General features: G+C 36.2%; 1 pseudogene; it reads left to right on the forward strand.

The window, feature by feature from the left end:
* Positions 1-211: 211 nt before the first annotated feature.
* LOC132637240 (alcohol acyl transferase 1 allele RGa-like) lies at positions 212-16,693 on the forward strand (annotated as a pseudogene).
* Positions 16,694-17,776: the final 1,083 nt, after the last annotated feature.

The raw sequence follows: 17,776 nt of genomic DNA on the forward strand, positions 1-17,776 counted from the left end.
TTTAAAAAAAATATTGCTTAACACATATACTAGCTAGTAAGTTATCCCATCAAGAATGGGTCTAATTACCCGTATTAAAATGAATTTTATGATTGTGGCAGATTTTCCTTGTATTAGGCACAACAAAAAATTCATTATAAAGCAACATTGCTATCAGTTTTAATCTACCATTTTATTTTTGAGCTTGCCGAAACTTATTTCTTGCTTTACAATGGAACAACTCCCTTCCTCCCCTTCAGCACTTTCAGTGATACGACGTGAGTCTGATTTAACCGTTCCAGCAACAGCTACTCCTCGAGAAATAAAGCATTTCTCAGACATAGATGATCCAAGAGTTCTACGTTATCATACATCTATTTTAATATTTTACGAACGCAACCCTTCAATGGAAGGGATAGATCCTGCTAAGGTGGTTAAAGATGTATTGTCCAAAACACTAGTATTTTACTATCCATTAGCTGGTAGGCTCATCGAAGGCCCTAATGGAAAGCTTATGATGAATTGTAAGGGTGAAGGAATATTGTTTACAGAAGCCTATGCAGATGTGGAGCTTGAAATGCTAGGAGAATCCATAAAACCTCCATGTCCATACTTGGAGGATCTGCTCTACAATGTACCAGGTTTTGATGGGATGGTTGATTGCCCTCTTATGTTGATTCAGGTATTTTACATACACCTTAGTCCTTAGCAACAGAATTATAAGTAACTAATATCTTATTTTTTCAACTTAACTATTATTTTGGGTAAATTATACTTCTACATTGTTTACTCCCCCAAGTTAAAAAAGAGTGTCCACTTAGCCTTTAGTTTTTGGTTAAAAAAGAGTGTTCCCTTACCAAATCAAGAAACAATTAATTTTATTTTTCCAGATCTGTCCTTATTAAGTGTTAAGTAACCAAATCTCAATACCTATTTAATCAGGGATAATTTAGTCAAATTATCTATTTTTGCGTAGGAGTTAGTATTTTCTTCAGAGGTGTGTAAATGACAAAATGAACACTCTTTTTAAACTGGAGGGAATACTTGTTTTTGCAGTATCAACCTACTATTTCTATCAATGCATAGAACTTGTACTAACTTTTCTATTAACGTTTGACAAGGTTTGAATGAAAAAGAAAATACATTTGACTTTTTAAAGTAGAGACGATTAATGGAAAAAAGTAAATCGAGAAGAAAAAAAAATATCCCTCATCTCATACTACTCTCTCGATACACAATCTAATGTTTTGAAAAAATAACAATACAAAAATTTCTCATATCAAATTCAAGAGACCAAACACTTGTATCATTCAATCATTACCCACCACTTCAGCCATTAACACCTGCCACACAACTTACTAGACATAATTCTTTAATTATTTAAGATGAAAAATGTAAACATGGGTAGAGTAATGGCTAAAGTTAGCAGGGGGAGTTTGCTAAAAGGCCACTCTCAACACTTATTTAGGTAAAAGGCCATAAGTCTAAAAGAATTGGCTAAAAGGCCACTATTTATGACATCATCAAATGAAGTCTCCCAAGTTGTCAACCCTAGACCCACAGTTTTAAAAAATACAAAGCATCCCCCCAACCACCAACATTTAATTACCCCAATTGGAGCAGCCGAAATTTTTTTTGTTCCCCCCAAAAACTCAAAAGTCGAAGCTCCCCATTTTTTGCACTTTTTCGATCCCGTTTCCGACCAAATTTTTGGCTTTTCATCTGAAAATCAGTCCCAAATGAAGGATTTCTTCCCTACTTCAGTCATTGTAACTTAAACCTCTTAGAAATCATTGAAAAGAAGCTCGAATTATTTTCACCATTGTTGTCAAAGCTCAATTATCAGGTACAAATTCTGTCCGCGTCTACTGGTAATGGAGTTCGTTTTGGGTTCTAAATCCTCTTGTGGAGTCAATTCTCCATTAAAAAAGGTGTGTCCCTGCTTTTTTTTTGGTCGGGACCTGGTACTGTTGTATGTCTAGTCATCTACTAATTATAGACCATAGCAATAGTCTATTATATCTTTAGTATAGCGTCGATTAGAGAATATGTTATAGTAGGTGGTGATTACATGGGTGAATGGGTGGAGACCCCAAAATGTTGGAATTGAAATTCTTCGAGCAAGGTGATAGTGCCGATCGATGTGCGTCGCAATGGTATGTATAACGATTTGGTTGAGAGCGTAAAGGAAAGCAGGCAGTTAGATTATGAGCTCAGCGACTTGCGCATTAGTTATATGATTAATGGTCTGCCCGCTAGGGGAAAAGCTCACCCTTCTTTTATAACGAAGGATAGGCATGTGGTATTGTATATGCTTGATGTTGCTGCTGATGGTTGTAGACCTGTTTTGAGAATAAATGTTGTCGAGAGGTCTCAGGCAGCGCCAACATCAGCAGCACCACCCCCACCCCCACAGCAGCCAGTCGATGCAAATTCAATGCAAAATGAGAGCATGGGTGATCATTCAATGGATACAGATGATCATGATATTGATGTCGAAGAGTGTGATGGGCAGCCTAGTGGATCACAAACCAACCATGTCTTCAATGATGGAACTGATTTTTACATCGGGAAAACATTCCATAGCAAGGAATATTTAAAAAGTTTGTTGAAGAAAGCTGCAATAAAGAGTCCGTTCGGTTTTGTACCGATCAAGAGTAATATCAAATACTATAAGGTGGAATGCACATCTCCTAATTGTGGTTGGATGTTGCGGTGTAGTAAGTACGAGAGCTCGGCTAGGGTTCACATTTAAAAGTACGTTGGGGAGCACACTTGTGGTGTTGAACATGTTACGAGCCTTCATAAGCATATCTCGTCACATGTTATTGCATCAGTCTTGATGAATGACTATATTGAAAACAAAAGGGCATCGGAAAAGGAGATCCAGAGGACGGTTTTCAAGGAGTTTCATTGTAAATCGAGCTACTGGAAGTGTTGAAAGGCTGGTATAATTGCTAAGAACTTTAGGGGGATACCGGAGCACGGGTATGGTTGCTTACCAGCTTATTCTTACATAGTTGAGAGTCTAAATTCGGGTTCTAGAATTTGTATCAGGCTTGCGAATGACAACAACTTTTTCGTGTCTTAAGCAGCTTGCATTCGAGGATACACCCACATGAGAAAGGTTATTCCCGTTGATGGCACACATTTATACGGCAAGTACGAGGGTGTCTTGTTGTCTTCCACCGCACAGGATACTGAGAACCATGTATATCCTATTGCATTTTGCATTGTGGACAAGGAGTGTGATGATTCTTAGACCTACTTCTTCCAGCAGCTCAAGTTTATAATCGTCGATGAACTATACTTGTGCATCATCTCTGATAGACACAAGAGTATAGCCAACGGTATTTCCAGGACATATGATCATGCTCACCATGGACTTTGCATGAAGCATCTTTCTGAAAACCTCTGAAAGAATTTCTAATGTGGAGATTCTCTTCATACATACTTTAATGCAGCAAAAACATATGGTTACGAGGAGTTCGATGAACATTTTCAGCAATTCAGGGATAAAAGCCCTGAAACTCAGTGCCTTGAGTTTGAGATTGGATTTGAAAAGTGGAGTAGGGCACATTTTCCAACCAACAGGTACGATGTTCTCATCACAAACATTGCTGAGTCGCTCAACTTAATATTGAGAGATAAAAGAGAGTACCCCGTGTCTGCTATATTCACTTCAATTTCTAGGAGGTTTGCTGAAATATTCAGGTAGAGGCGTATAGATATCGGCGATCCAAATAATATATTTGTGCCTTCGGCTGAAATAACATTAAGGGAAAAGATGACTGAGAGCGATTCCTTATTTGTCAGTCATATAAATGGGGATGCCGTCGAGTTCACCATTATCGGCCGTGGCAGAACTGCCAAAGTCAATCTACTGAACAAAACATGTTCTTGTAGAGAGTATGAATTGGTGAAATTACCGTGCGCTCGCGCCATGGCAGCCTTGAGATTAAAGTATGGAAATGGATATGGTTCAAGCATCTACAAGTATTCTTCACCGATATATAAAGTTCAACCTTACATCCTTGTATTTGCTAAAACTATCAATGTAGTCCCTCCAGAGTTTGAATGGGTTGTGCCGGAGGAGTATGCAAAGATGTACATTGCTCCACCTCCGTATGAGCCCAAACTTGGAAGGAAGAGAATAAAGCGTATCCTTAGCATCGCGGAATCTTTTAAGCCCAAAGGACGTGTGAATGGGAGGAGAAACAAGTGCTCACTTTGCAAGGGTAGCGGCCACAAGAGAACAACGTGTCGAAATAGAGAGGGATGAACTTGATGTATTTTTCAATGTATTTCATTGCATTTTTCTTGTACTTTGCAGTTTTTGGTTCTTCAAATAAATATTTCAGAGAATTGAATGTCAGTTCAATATTAATCAATTGTATAATGGTATATAATAAACCACTACTATGTTCTATATATCTACTAGGTATAGTACACAATTAACTTAGAAACTAGTCTACAATAGACCGTGTATATGATCTATAATCGCTTTAAAAGCCCAGCGACTGCCGAAGCGCCAAACGTCACGAATAAAAATTCGAAAAGCCTGCAGTTATGTCTAATCAAACCCATATTTAAACGCCACCTACATGCGTATTTACACGCGTCACTCATCCATTGGCCGACGGTTCACTAAACCAAGGCGATGAGTCTATAAATTGCCTGAGCCTATTTGAAAAGTTTATCTCATCACTCTTCATCAAAAACAGTCCCAAAAGTTGATCAAAAATGCCAAGAAGGATAAGAAATAGAGATGCAAACCGTCACCCCCAGTATCGAGCACCACTTCCTGAGGTGCTAATTCTCATGAATGATTTTCAGAGGCTCTTTAGGGGCCTTGGCGAGGATCGTGAGCGGTTGGAAGCTGCCATCTGCAGAATCATACGCATGTTGTTGTGCTTCTAGAGCTCGAGGGTATTGACCCCGATGCTCTGATCACCCCCCCCCCCCCAACCATCCCCCTAGTTTAGTAGTTTTTTAGTTTATTTTTGTTGGGTGGTGTTTGGGGGGTGTTTTTTTTTTTTTTTTTTAAATCCGCCTATAATAATGAAATCAGCGTTTGTTATGATTTTTGTGTTCTTTATATTTTCTGCTTTCTGTTGATTTAATGTTGTTTGTTGAGTGGAGTAATAACCAAACAGATAACATATCTATAATAACTACGATTAATAGTCTATTATAGACCTCCATGTTGATGATCGATTATAGACCACATAAATAAAGGAGACTGTTTTGGAATGAAAAGCCTGGTGAATGGGCACAAGTGTAAAGCTCGTAAAAATAATTAAAAAAAAAAGGTCAAACCCCAAACTCAAAAAGAAAAAAAAAATCCCAAACTGCGTAAATCTAAGGGAGCATTGATAGGTCTATCATAGACCAGCAGTTTACAATAGCCAAAGGGTATAGTATATTGTAGATTACATAATTAGTTATACTCTACTAGTAGTGATATATAAACGAGGACCACTATTTGCCTAAAAAGACTATAATTAAATTAAATAAAATAAATAAAAAGACTTGATGCTATTTACACAATGTAGTAACATTTTAGTACGTCATATGAGAGTCCTCATTCATTATAAACATGATCCAAAGAGCTTTAGAACAAGTAATGGTCCTTAATCATCAAATATTTGCCTAAAAGGCTATAATTAAATAAAATAAAATAAATAAAAATACTTGATGCTATTTTAACACTATATTAGCACTTAATTATTATAATTAGAGTCCCCATCCATTATACACATGATCCAAAGAGCTTTTAGAACAACTAATGGTAATCATAACACTACTATCCAATAAGTCTGACAATAAGCTAATATTCTCAAAGCACAACCTTATTCCAAGGACAACCGTTAGTTCTAAAAGCTCTTTGGATCATGTGTATAATGGATGGGGACTCTCATAATAATAATAATCAAGTGTTATATAGTGTTAAAATAGAATCAAGTATTTTTATTTATTTTATTTAATTTAATTATAGCCTTTTTAGGCAAATATTTGATGATTAAGGACCATTACTTGTTCTAAAGCTCTTTGGATCATGTGTATAATGGATGGGGACTCTCATATGATGTATTAAAGTGTTACTACATTGTTTAAATAGCATCAAGTCTTTTTATTTATTTTATTTTATTTAATTATAGCCTTATTAGGCAAATAGGGGTCCTAGTTTATATATCACTACCAGTAGAGTATAGACCAACTATGTAATCTACAATATACTATACCCTTTGGCTATTGTAAACTACTGGTCTATGATAGACCTATCCACGCTCCCTTAGATTTACGTAGTTTAGGATTTTTTTTTTCTTTTTGAGTTTGGTGTTTGGGGTCTGAGTTTTTTTTTTTAAAATTATTTTTACGAGCTTTACACTTGTGCCAATTTACCAGGCTTCTCATTCCAAAACAGTCCCCTTTATTTATGTGGTCTATAATCGATCATCAACATAAATTATAGTCAAATATTTGATGATTAAGGACCATTACTTGTTCTAAAGCTCTTTGGATCATGTGTATAATGGATGGGGACTTTCAAGTCTTTTTATTAATTTATGTTAATATCACTACCAGTAGAGTATTGACCAACCATGCAATCCATAATATACTTTATAGATCAGGTATTTGTTTGGTGATTAATCGACCAACTTGGTCTATAATAGACCAAAGCTTGTGGATATTTCGACTTAGCATTATTTCGACAAACGGAATTTTTTACAATGGTAATAAAATCAGAATTTTAAACTTACAACGGTAACATTTAGCTTCACCACGTATAAAACAGACCCAAAATGCCAAAACTCCTCCATTGTCAAAAACTCCTCCATTGTCTCTTCCCTTCATCAAATTCTTTCATCAAAATCACAAAATGCCTCAGCTATCCGAAACATCTCAAACAAATAAACCCAACAAATGTTTCTGCGGTGACAACGCTGTCTTGAGGACATCACGCACCCCAAAGAATCCAGGTCGCAGATTCTTTACTTGTGCAGTTGGAACTGTGAGTTTCTAGTTCCTAAGGTTTTTTTTTACGTGGTTTCACTATAAAAGTCTCTAATTGATTGGCGTTTTGTTTAGGAAGATGGTGGTTGCGACTATTTCAGGTTTATTGAACCCCGTCCCGATAGAGTAGCAAAGAAATCTCAAAAGAGCCCAGGAGGATCTAACTCAGCACAATCTAGATTTATACTCAAGTTTGAAATGCAGCAAAGGCTCAACGAAGCTGAAGAACAGAGGGATCACTTGATAGTTCAGCTGAGAGACAACGAAATAGAGAGGGATGAACTCAAACAAAAAGTTGGTGGTGGCTGAAGAACAGAGGGATCAATTGTTGTGTGCTTCATTAGCAATGTTATATTTGCTATTTGGAAATGTGTAATGGGTCTGTACACTACTAAAAAAATGGAAAAAACCGTTGACAAAAACCGACGTCAAGCGTCGGTTTTTTTAACCAAACCGACGGGAAACCGACATTTTAACGTCCGCCGGTTTTCATAGCCTCGCTTTCAGAAAACCGACGGACAACGTCGGTTTTTACCGACGGACAACATCGGTTACGTAGTCCGTCGGGTTTTATTCAAATATTTTTAAAAATTAAAAAAAATTAAAAAAACCGACGGACAGGGTCGGTTTTATTAAATTCAGATTTTTTATCTTATATATAAATAATATATATTTTATGAAAAAAAATGACGCACTGCGTCGGTTTTTTATATAATTTTTTTTATTTTAATTATAAAACCGACACAGTGAGTCGGTTTTTTTATAAAATATAAGCATTAATTCCAGAAAACCGACGGACAGAGTCGGTTTCTGGAAAATTTGCAAAATTAATTTCCAGAAAACCGACGGACAGAGTCGGTTTTCTGGAAAATCTGCAAAATTAATTTCCAGAAAACCGACGGACAGAGTCGGTTTTCCGTTGGTTTTCTGGAAAATTTCCAGCATGCAAATCATGCATTTTCTGCAACCACACCTGCACAGAAACCAGTACCAAAAGCTGCTCAGAAACCAGTAACAAAAGCTGCTCAAAACTAGCATTAAAATGCTCCAAATCAATTCTAAAAGAGCTACAACACATAAAATCATCCTAAGTAATAATAAAACACATCAAACACTATCTAAACACATCAAATACGATCTAAATAAACCTTCAAAGTTCAGAAATATTTAAATGACCAACCAAAAGTACCATTAACTAGTTTTAACATAAGTCCATTATTAAATTCAAACTACTACAACTGATCATCCGGTGTTTGGGCTATGAAATCACCGTCATCATCATCTTCTGGGTCAGAGGGGGGGGGGGGGGGGGGAGGAGAAGGGGACACCCCAAAACGTCCACATGCGATGTGGCTTTTAACTTGTGCCATTAGCAATTCAATATTCGCTTTCATGGTGTTACTTTCCTCAACTCTTCTTGCCTCAGTTTCAGCTAATTTCCTATTAAGTTCAGCAATTTGCAACGCCATAGCTGCGACCTGAACATCATCAACTCCCTCGGCTTGTCGAGAAGACCCTTCACCTCGCAATCCTAACCGAAGGCGACTTAAGTTGTTCCTTGGGCCTAGACCGTACGCTCTACCCTTTTGTACTCCCCCAACTGCTCTACACCAAAAATCTATCTCTAATTCCGGTGGAGGACGGCTCGGATGCTCAGGCTGAGTTTGGCTGTACTGGTCCACATGATCCATATATTGCCTCTGTATATTAAAAAATGAAACTTAGTATATAACGAATATATCATAATTAAACTTATATATAATTACTTAAATAATAAAATTATCACTTACATAGGAATCACGAGCCCTGTCCTCAACCCATAAGGTCGGATTCGACTCCTGCTTCTTCTTTTTTGTGTAGGTCTTTAGGAATAGCTGATCCTGAGTTGGCATCTGTCCCGTAGCTTTTTTCTGCAAAAAAAAAAAAAAAAAGTTAAACATAAAATTAATAGCTCAATAATGATATATTGATCGTAGGTAACTTTAAAAGTATAAAATTACTTACCATTGTCCTAGCCACGTGCCCCTGACTTCTTGCACCCGCAGTGTGCAAAGAGCCACCTTTATGGGATGCACGAGCAGCCTTTGCCTGCTCAGACTTGGCGATAAACTCAGGAGTTTGCCAATATGCCTTAAGTTTCTCCCACTGTTCAGCGTTTAGCCATTGGGGCATCGTCATATACCTTCTAGCCCTCGAAAACCAATCAGACAACCTTGCACTCCCCTTCTTCTCAAAGTTTGCAGCAACCCTCTATCATTGTCCATTGGATCCCATGTACAATACATCTGCAAATCAAATAGCTAATGTTAGATGATTTATATAAAAGTAAATTCAAGTTATAAAATGTATAATAAGATGCATACGTTAAACTCTCTAAACATAGCCTGTCGAGTATCATATGGGATTTCAGTCCATGAAGTATAAAAATGATTGCCATAAAGCCTCCGAACAACATCCAGTATGACTTTTGTATATCATTGTCCATTGGATCCCATGTACAATACATCTGCAAATCAAATAGCTAATGTTAGATGATTTATATAAAAGTAAATTCAAGTTATAAAATGTATAATAAGATGCATACGTTAAACTCTCTAAACATAGCCTGTCGAGTATCATATGGGATTTCAGTCCATGAAGTATAAAAATGATTGCCATAAAGCCTCCGAACAACATCCAGTATGACTTTTGTAGTGTCGTGATCTGGATAGAACCTGCAGTTAAAAAATTTAATTCATATTAGATTAAGATGAAAAAAAAAACGTTAGGAAAACTTAATAAAAGACAATCTTACCCAACTCCCTCAGGCACGATGAAAATCCGACCTATCGCATCTCTATCTCCCGGCTGTAAACCATGATGTATCGGTCCCTGTATAGGAGCCGGTGCAGGTGCAGGTGCAGGAGCAGGAGCAGGTGCAGGAGGACGACGATGGGTCTGAGACTGGTTGGATGGCAGTGACTCAGGCTCAGAGCTGCTATCTCTAAGGCGCAAATTACTGCAATAGACAACTTAGAATGCTGACTCCCTACCCAAAGTGGATGACTAGCCTCTTCTAATTCTTGATAGAAGCGCATTGCTTCTTCATTAGGAGGTTTCTCAAAATTTTGCTCAGGTTCAAACCCAGACTGTACGCCAAAAGCATCATTAACCATATCATTAACTCTATCATATTGGACGTGACTATATTCCTGCGACACACTACTTTCACCGACAACCATATTGTAAAATATACCATTGACCCCATCTGTCTCTCCATGATCAGTCCAAACATAATATTTTTGCTTAAACCCACGACTATATAAATGAACCCTAACCACAATCCCAACCATTTCTAACTTTGGATTCTCAATAACAATTCTAACTTTAATAATTTATAAATTCTAACTTTAATAATTTGTAAATTCTAACTTTAATATAATTTTGAAAAGCACAATCCCAACGAATTCTAACTTTGAATTCTCAATAACAATTCTAACTTTAATAACTTATGGATTCTAACTTTAATTCTAAAAATTGAAAAGTAAGTCTAGTCAAATAAAGTCTACATTTTAGTTTTGAGGTTATAGAAATATTATAACTTAATAATTCTAACATAACTTAATAATTCTAACTTAATTTGAAAAGCACAATTCCAACCAATTCTAAAAATTGAAAAGTAAATCTAGAGAAATAAAATCTACATTTTAGTATTGAGGTTATAGAAATACTATAACATAACAATTCTAACTTTGAAAAGCACAATCTCAATCAATTCTAATTTAGAATGATCAATAACAATTCTAATAACTTATGGAATTCTAACAAAAAGCACAATCCAACAAAAAAAAAACTAGTCAAATAATTAAAGTATATATTTTTGCACATATTCAACATCAACAATATTACAAAGAATGATAACTAAGCTAACACAAATACATTGACAAAGAATATGAAATATAGCACAATCTCAACCTAAAAAAAAATGACAAGTAAATTAAACTAGGCAAATAAAGTTTACATTTTTTTTTTCACAAATTCAACATTAATAACATTGCAAATGATGTTTAACAAAGCTAAATAGACGAGCATTAGGCTTAAAATCTACAAATAAAACTAAGATTAAAAGAATTTTAAATGCCCTAATTTAAGAGAAACTAACCTTCAAAATGGGTTTGGGGTAGGGGGGAAGGGGCTGCGCAGGCAGCGGCGTTGCGCGGCGGCGAAATGGGAGGTGGCGTCGGGCGGAGGGGAGGGGGGCGGCGGGTAGGGTTTGGGGAGAGTGGGGTTTAATTTTGAAGAGGGATAGCTGAAATGGGAAAGAATCCCGCTGCTGTCAATTTATAGGAAAAACCGACGGACAAAACCGACTCTGTCCGTCGGTTTTTTCCACACATTTGACCGGATTTTGACCCCAAAAATTAAAAAAAAAAAAAAAACGAAACCGACACTGTCCGTCGGTTTCTTCAAAAAAAATTGTTTATTATTTTTTTAAAAAACAAAATGAATTGTATATTATTTATAATATTTTTTAAAATAAAACCGACGTTAAACCGACGTTTGGCGGAATTATATTTTCAAAATTCTGCCAAAAAAACCGACGTTGTCCGTCGGTTTTCTGATTAAAATAATTTAAAATAATTAAAAATACAAAAAACCGACTCTGTGAGTCAGTTTTCCGTCGGTTTTTTGAAACGACCCAGTGCGTCGGTTTTTGATCCGTCGATTTTTAGCAGTTTTTTAGTAGTGGTAGTGGGACTGGGTCTTTCATTTTGGGCGTATGTATGAAGTATTAAGAATATGAAGCAAATTTAGTTTATATGAGTTTGTGTATAAATCTTATTCATAGTCTATAATAATAATCATTGACTCACAGTCGATAATCATAATCATTAACTCAATCTATAATAAATAAAAGCACATTAAAATCCACAGAGCAACAACACAGTTAGATACAAATGTTGCAATGCTCCAGCCTTGTCATAAATTACCACTTACAAAAATTTGCCCGTCCAAATTCACAAGGCAACACCACAACTATCATAAATTGTTTGTAAAAACTTAAAATAGTTAAAAGTAAGCAATAAAATTGTTTGTTAACATCCACCACACACAAATTAATTGTTTGTTAGAACCCAAATATCAAATTACTCCTTCGTGGAGCCATTAATTTCCTCGACAACAGTTGACACAACTTTTTCGGCGTCAAACACAATATCAACTTCACTCGTCATACTAGGGACTTCTTTTTCATTCTCAGATTCAGCAACAGGGAGTTTTTTTTCCTTCTCAACTTCGGCAGCATAGACTTCTTTTTCCTCTTCAACTTCAGCAGCAGGGACTTCTTTTTCCATCTCAACTTCACCAGCAGACACCAACAGACACAGCAGCAGGCAGATCTTGAGCAGTTGGCACATGGACATCTTGAGCTTCTTGCAGATCAACATCAATCTCATCAACAGATTCATTGAGAGTCTCGTTCTTCTTCTTCTTCGCTCTCTCGCTCTTTCTAATTCTTTCCCCCTCAACATAAGCGACAAGAACCTTCAAAGGCTCCTCAATCTTCTCCACACGTTGCTTCAGTTGCTCATGCTCCACCTGCACTGATGGGCCCTCACTTGGTGCAGCACGACCCATAGATGTCCCAATACCAATATTATCTTTTGCGGCTGAATTATCACCAACATCTTTCGAATGATTACCCTCGGCCTCTTGAGTATAGTCCTCATCAAAATGCTCAACGGACTCCTTCTGCGACCTACTAGAAGCCTCCAAGGAATGTTTTGGTGTAATCAACACAGTCACACCTTCAAGTTCATGCTTCAACTCATCAATGATTGGATCAATAGTATCATCATCATATGGCACCAGATTTGTCATATAGTCCTGCTCCGACTCACGCACTATAAGGATGAGGTAAGGGTGCACCATCTACAAATAAACAAAACATTAACATTAAGCTTATCTTTTTGTGAAAAAATTAATAATAGACTCCAAATTTATACCTCAGCAACTCCAACTCTATTCTTAATTGGATCTCTTTTGGCGAATCGCTCCATTTTCTTGGTGTGCCACCTAAGAATCCTAGGAATAGGGAAAGGAACCTCCTCTAATTTCCTAGCATTCCTTCCAAGTGCAGGAAAAGCATCATATGCCCAAACCTGTAATCACAGAAATAAAAGCTGAGTGAAAAATAAACAAGACACAGTCTATACTCTACTGCACCAGTGGTTTATAATATTTACCATGAATGCCCAGGGGAAGCCATAGAGCGCATATGATGCAACCCTTTTCTTCGCGTGCACTTGGTGGTGCTTGGGAATGTCGATCTTGTTCTTCAAGTAGTCCAGAGTGAGTCAAATGATTCCTTTCCCCAAGGATAGCTCTTGAAGAACTCCAAATCGTTTGCCATTTTTATCAGGTCATGCTCAACACCTTTTGACACATCTTTGGCAAGCAATATTGTGTGCACAAACCACACAAGACAACATTTCAGTTTTTCCTCTTTGGTCAGCCTAGGCCCTCTTACCACCTCCAATAGCTTTTCTGCAGAATTTTTTTTATTGCGACAAACTTTTGCACAGAATCCTTCCCTTTTCTTAAGTACCCTTTCCTCTCTAGTTGGGCTAGGATATGATGCACAGTTTAGACCAGTGATCAAAGCAAACTCATTCAAGCCAAAACACACAGGCTTGTCATTCACCAAGAACCACATCTCACGCTTTTTCTTCTCAACCACATGACGAAGAACCATAGAATGCACCAACATTCCATTGAATCTATTGAAGTGTTCTAATATTTTTCTAAACTGACCAAAACAGGAATGCCTGAACATTTTCCTAAGTTTATGATCTTTTAGGGTTTTTTTTTTAAATCATCAAGCAATGTCAGCCTAATCCTAACCGAAACTTTTGCTGGAAACGAGTTGTAATCATCCAGCCAATTGATCAGACCATATTTATCGACGTCAATTATCTTTGCACAATATGGCAAGGACAAGGGATTATCATTTTCATCACCACCAGACCCCTCAGAAACATGGGGATCATCTCTTTCACCTTCCTCGACACTATACTCATCATTATTCTCCTCTAAGTACGCGTCATTTTCAGGTTGTACAGTTTTTTTTTTACCTTCTCGGCTAACTTCTTTACCTTTTCTTTTTCTATCGTCAGATGTGGCCCTAGAACGGGTTAGAATTATGTGCCCTCCTCTTCCTCTACATCTAGCCATTTTATAATCTATATACAAACAATATAGTGACGTTGATCAGCCCCGACAAAAAAATAAGAATAATCAACCAAAAGTCTATTAATAGACCATGATATGTTTGCAAAAACAGAAAAACAAAGATCGAAACAAGTAGAAATAACACATATTTCTAGCAAAAAACAGGCGAAACTTCCAAAATTTTGAAAAAGAAATTTCAACTTCATGAACACTAGGGTTCTATCGAGTTCGTCAAATAATAACAACTTTCATGGCAAAATGGAGCTCTAAATGCTCTGGAGGAGTTGCTAAATTAAAGAAGATACCTGGAATAGACGACAAGAACGTTACCAAGACTGGGGGAGAGGGAGAATTCCAATGTGCACTTCAATTTTTTATAGCGAGAGTTGGGAAGAACTGAGGAGAGAGAAAGGGACTTTTGTATATTTTAATATAAGTGAAAGGAGACTTAAGTGTATAAGTTGTGAACTACAAAGTTTTTAAAATTATAAAGTGACCTCGGAACCACTACCCTTTACCCTAAAATGAAAAGATAAAGGGAAAAAAAAGGAGTGGCCATGTTGCAACTTAAACTAAGGAAGTGGCTTCTTTGCCAAATACTCTCACGTTAGTACTCCCTCCAGTTCAAAAAGAGTATCCACTGAGCCTTTTTTTCTTTTCAAAAAGAGTGTCTACTTTTCAAATCAAGAAAGAATTAATTTTATTTTTTCATATTTATCCTTATTAAGTGTTAAGTGATCAAATCGCAATACCTGTAATCAGGGGTACATAGTTTAGTCAAATCACCAATTTTTTTCTAAGACTTAATTTTTTCTTAAGAGGTGTGCAAATGACTCAGTAGACACTCTTTTTGAACCAGATGGAGTATAGCAAAGTTCCTTAGCATAGCAAAGTTCTCTTAATTATTCCTTGTTTATCAGTTTTATCCTCTTTTAATAATTAAGAATATGTGTTATTCGAACAGGTTACCCGTTTTACGATTTAACGTAGCAGCAAGAGTTAAATCATACCATGGTTGATGCTTTTGGCTTAGCTTTATTTTTAAATGCAGTGAGTGATTTAGTGAAATCCAAAGCTTCTACTCCTTCCATTCTACCAGTTTGGCAAAGGGATTTCCTAAGCGCGAGGACGCCACCACGCATAACGTGCAAGCATCACGAGTATGATGAAGAAATTGAATCAAATGATGCATGGTTCAGAATGGAAAACGAGTTGATCCAACGCTCATTCTTCTTTGGTGCAGAGAAGATATAGAAGCTATTCGCGATCAAGTTTCACCAACCCATCATTCAAGCGGAAGATTTGAGTTATTAACCTCATTTTTGTGGAAAAATCGAACAATTGCAGTCGATCTAAATTCTGAAGAAATTGTGTGTATGGGACCAATTGTAACAGCGCGTTGGAGACTTATAAATTTGAAAATACCACTTGGATATTACGGTAATGCATTTGCTATTCCAGGAGCAGTATCGAAAGCCGGACATATTAGCACATATCCATTGACGTATGCTCTTGAATTAATCAAGAAAGCCAAGAATAAAGTTAACGAGGAGTATTTTAGATCTCCGGCGGATCTTAATGTGATTAAGGGGAGGCCTAATTTTATACAAGCTTGGAAGTTTGTTATGTCAAACATTTTTAATGTAGGTTTTGATAAAGATTTTGGATGGGGAGAACCCAAGTATGGTGGGGTTGCTAACGCTCATTCTTTTATGGGCAAAGGTGTAAATATACCCCTCAACTTTGTGATTTAGATCAGATATACCCTTCGTTAAAAAAGTGTCCTTGCCGTTATAAAATGGTGCAAATATACCTCTACCCTTACACAAATTAATAGTGCAAGTATATCATTTTCGCTAATGGGTTTTTTTTAAAAAAAAAAAATCATTTAACTTATTTCTTAATTAAAAAAAAATGCCATGTGGCCTTAAAAACAAGGTCTACTCATTTTTTTTAGTAGACATATTTTTCTAACGCCACATGGTAAAAAAAAAATTTGGTGGATCGGTTCTTGTTCGTTTATAAAAATATCTCCGTGGCTTTAAAAAAAAAAATCTACCCATTTTTTTAAACGAACCAGACCCGACCCACCAAAAAAAAAGTTATCATGTGGCATTATCCCTTAGAAAAATATGTCTACTTAAAGCCATGAGGTATTTTTTTTAATTAAGAAATAAACTAAATGATTTAAAAAAAAAAATCCGTCAGCAAAAAGGGTATATTTGCAGCATTTATAACGATAGAGGTATATTTACACTACTTTTGTAACGAGGAATATATCTGCTCTAAATCGCAAAGTTAAGAAATATATTTGCACCTTTACCCTTCTTTTATTACCTACTATGTGCCTTGTAAAAGTAACAACGGGCAGAAGGGCATCCTGACAACAATAAGCTTACCTCCAGCAGCAATGAAAAGATTCCAAGATGCAATGTACAAGTTGACCTCAAATGTCGTCAAAGGTCTCAGGAAAGTGCCAAAGATTTAGGTGGTGCTTGGATTGCCAAATTGTTTTTTTGTTTTTTGAAATTGTCATTTCCTCTTGAGCGCCGAGGGTCTATCAAAAACAGTCTCCATACCCTCACAAGGTAGGAATAAGGTTGCGTTCACTCTATCCTCCCCAGACCCCACTTGTGGAATTATACCGGGTTCAGGCCCGGCTCAAGGCCAAAGCCGCTAAGGCAATGGCTTTGGGAACCATTTTTTATTAAGTTTTATGGCTAATTTGTTTAAAAATTTATTGTGACTTATAGTATTTTTATGTAGTTTCTAACTAGTAAATTATTTTTCAAAAAACTTAAAAATTGTATGTCTGAATTCACGATAAAAATAAGAAAGTTTGACTCTCGAAATTCAAATTGTGTCACATAAATTGAGACAGATGGAGTGGAGCACACAATTTTAAATTTTTATGTAATTTTTTTTTTGTCACGTGATTTATTAGCTGTATTGTCAGTTGAATTTTTTTTAGAATAGATTGATTTGAAAAAAATGTTAAACAGCTTTGCTTTGTTCTTGACGATTATAAAATAGTAATTAATGACTTCGCATCTAAAAAAGTTAGTAAAGTAGACTTTAAGCAAAAATATATATCACGATCTTTCCTTTTTAAAAAAAAAAATATTTGGGGCTCTTTCTGAAGTTAGGCTTTAAGCCTCCAATCTTGTTGAGACAGTCCTGACCGGGTTTATTGTCGTTGTTGTCTTTTGAAATTGATGTGTATTTTACTATAGTTCTGAAATAATTAGTTTTATTTGTATTGAAAGTTCTTGGTATTGGAAAAAATATTTGATTGCAATTTGCACATTGGTGTGAGGAAAACAATAGCAATTGGTGGTTGCTTTAGTAAACAAAAAGGTTATTTTCAAGAGAGATGAATACTTCAGTTATTTTACTACTCTCTCTGTCTCAAAATAAGTGTCATCTTAGTAAAAATTACGTCATTAAGAAAATCAATAAATATAATATAAAATTTACTAAACTACCCCCATTTATTATAGGGGTTTTTTTTTTTAGGACTAAGCTTGAGCGAGGGTCTATCAAAAAGTGAGACTTATTTGGCTTCCTTATC

Source organism: Lycium barbarum, chromosome 4, assembly GCF_019175385.1.
Source record: "Lycium barbarum isolate Lr01 chromosome 4, ASM1917538v2, whole genome shotgun sequence".
Classification (NCBI taxonomy): domain Eukaryota; kingdom Viridiplantae; phylum Streptophyta; class Magnoliopsida; order Solanales; family Solanaceae; genus Lycium; species Lycium barbarum.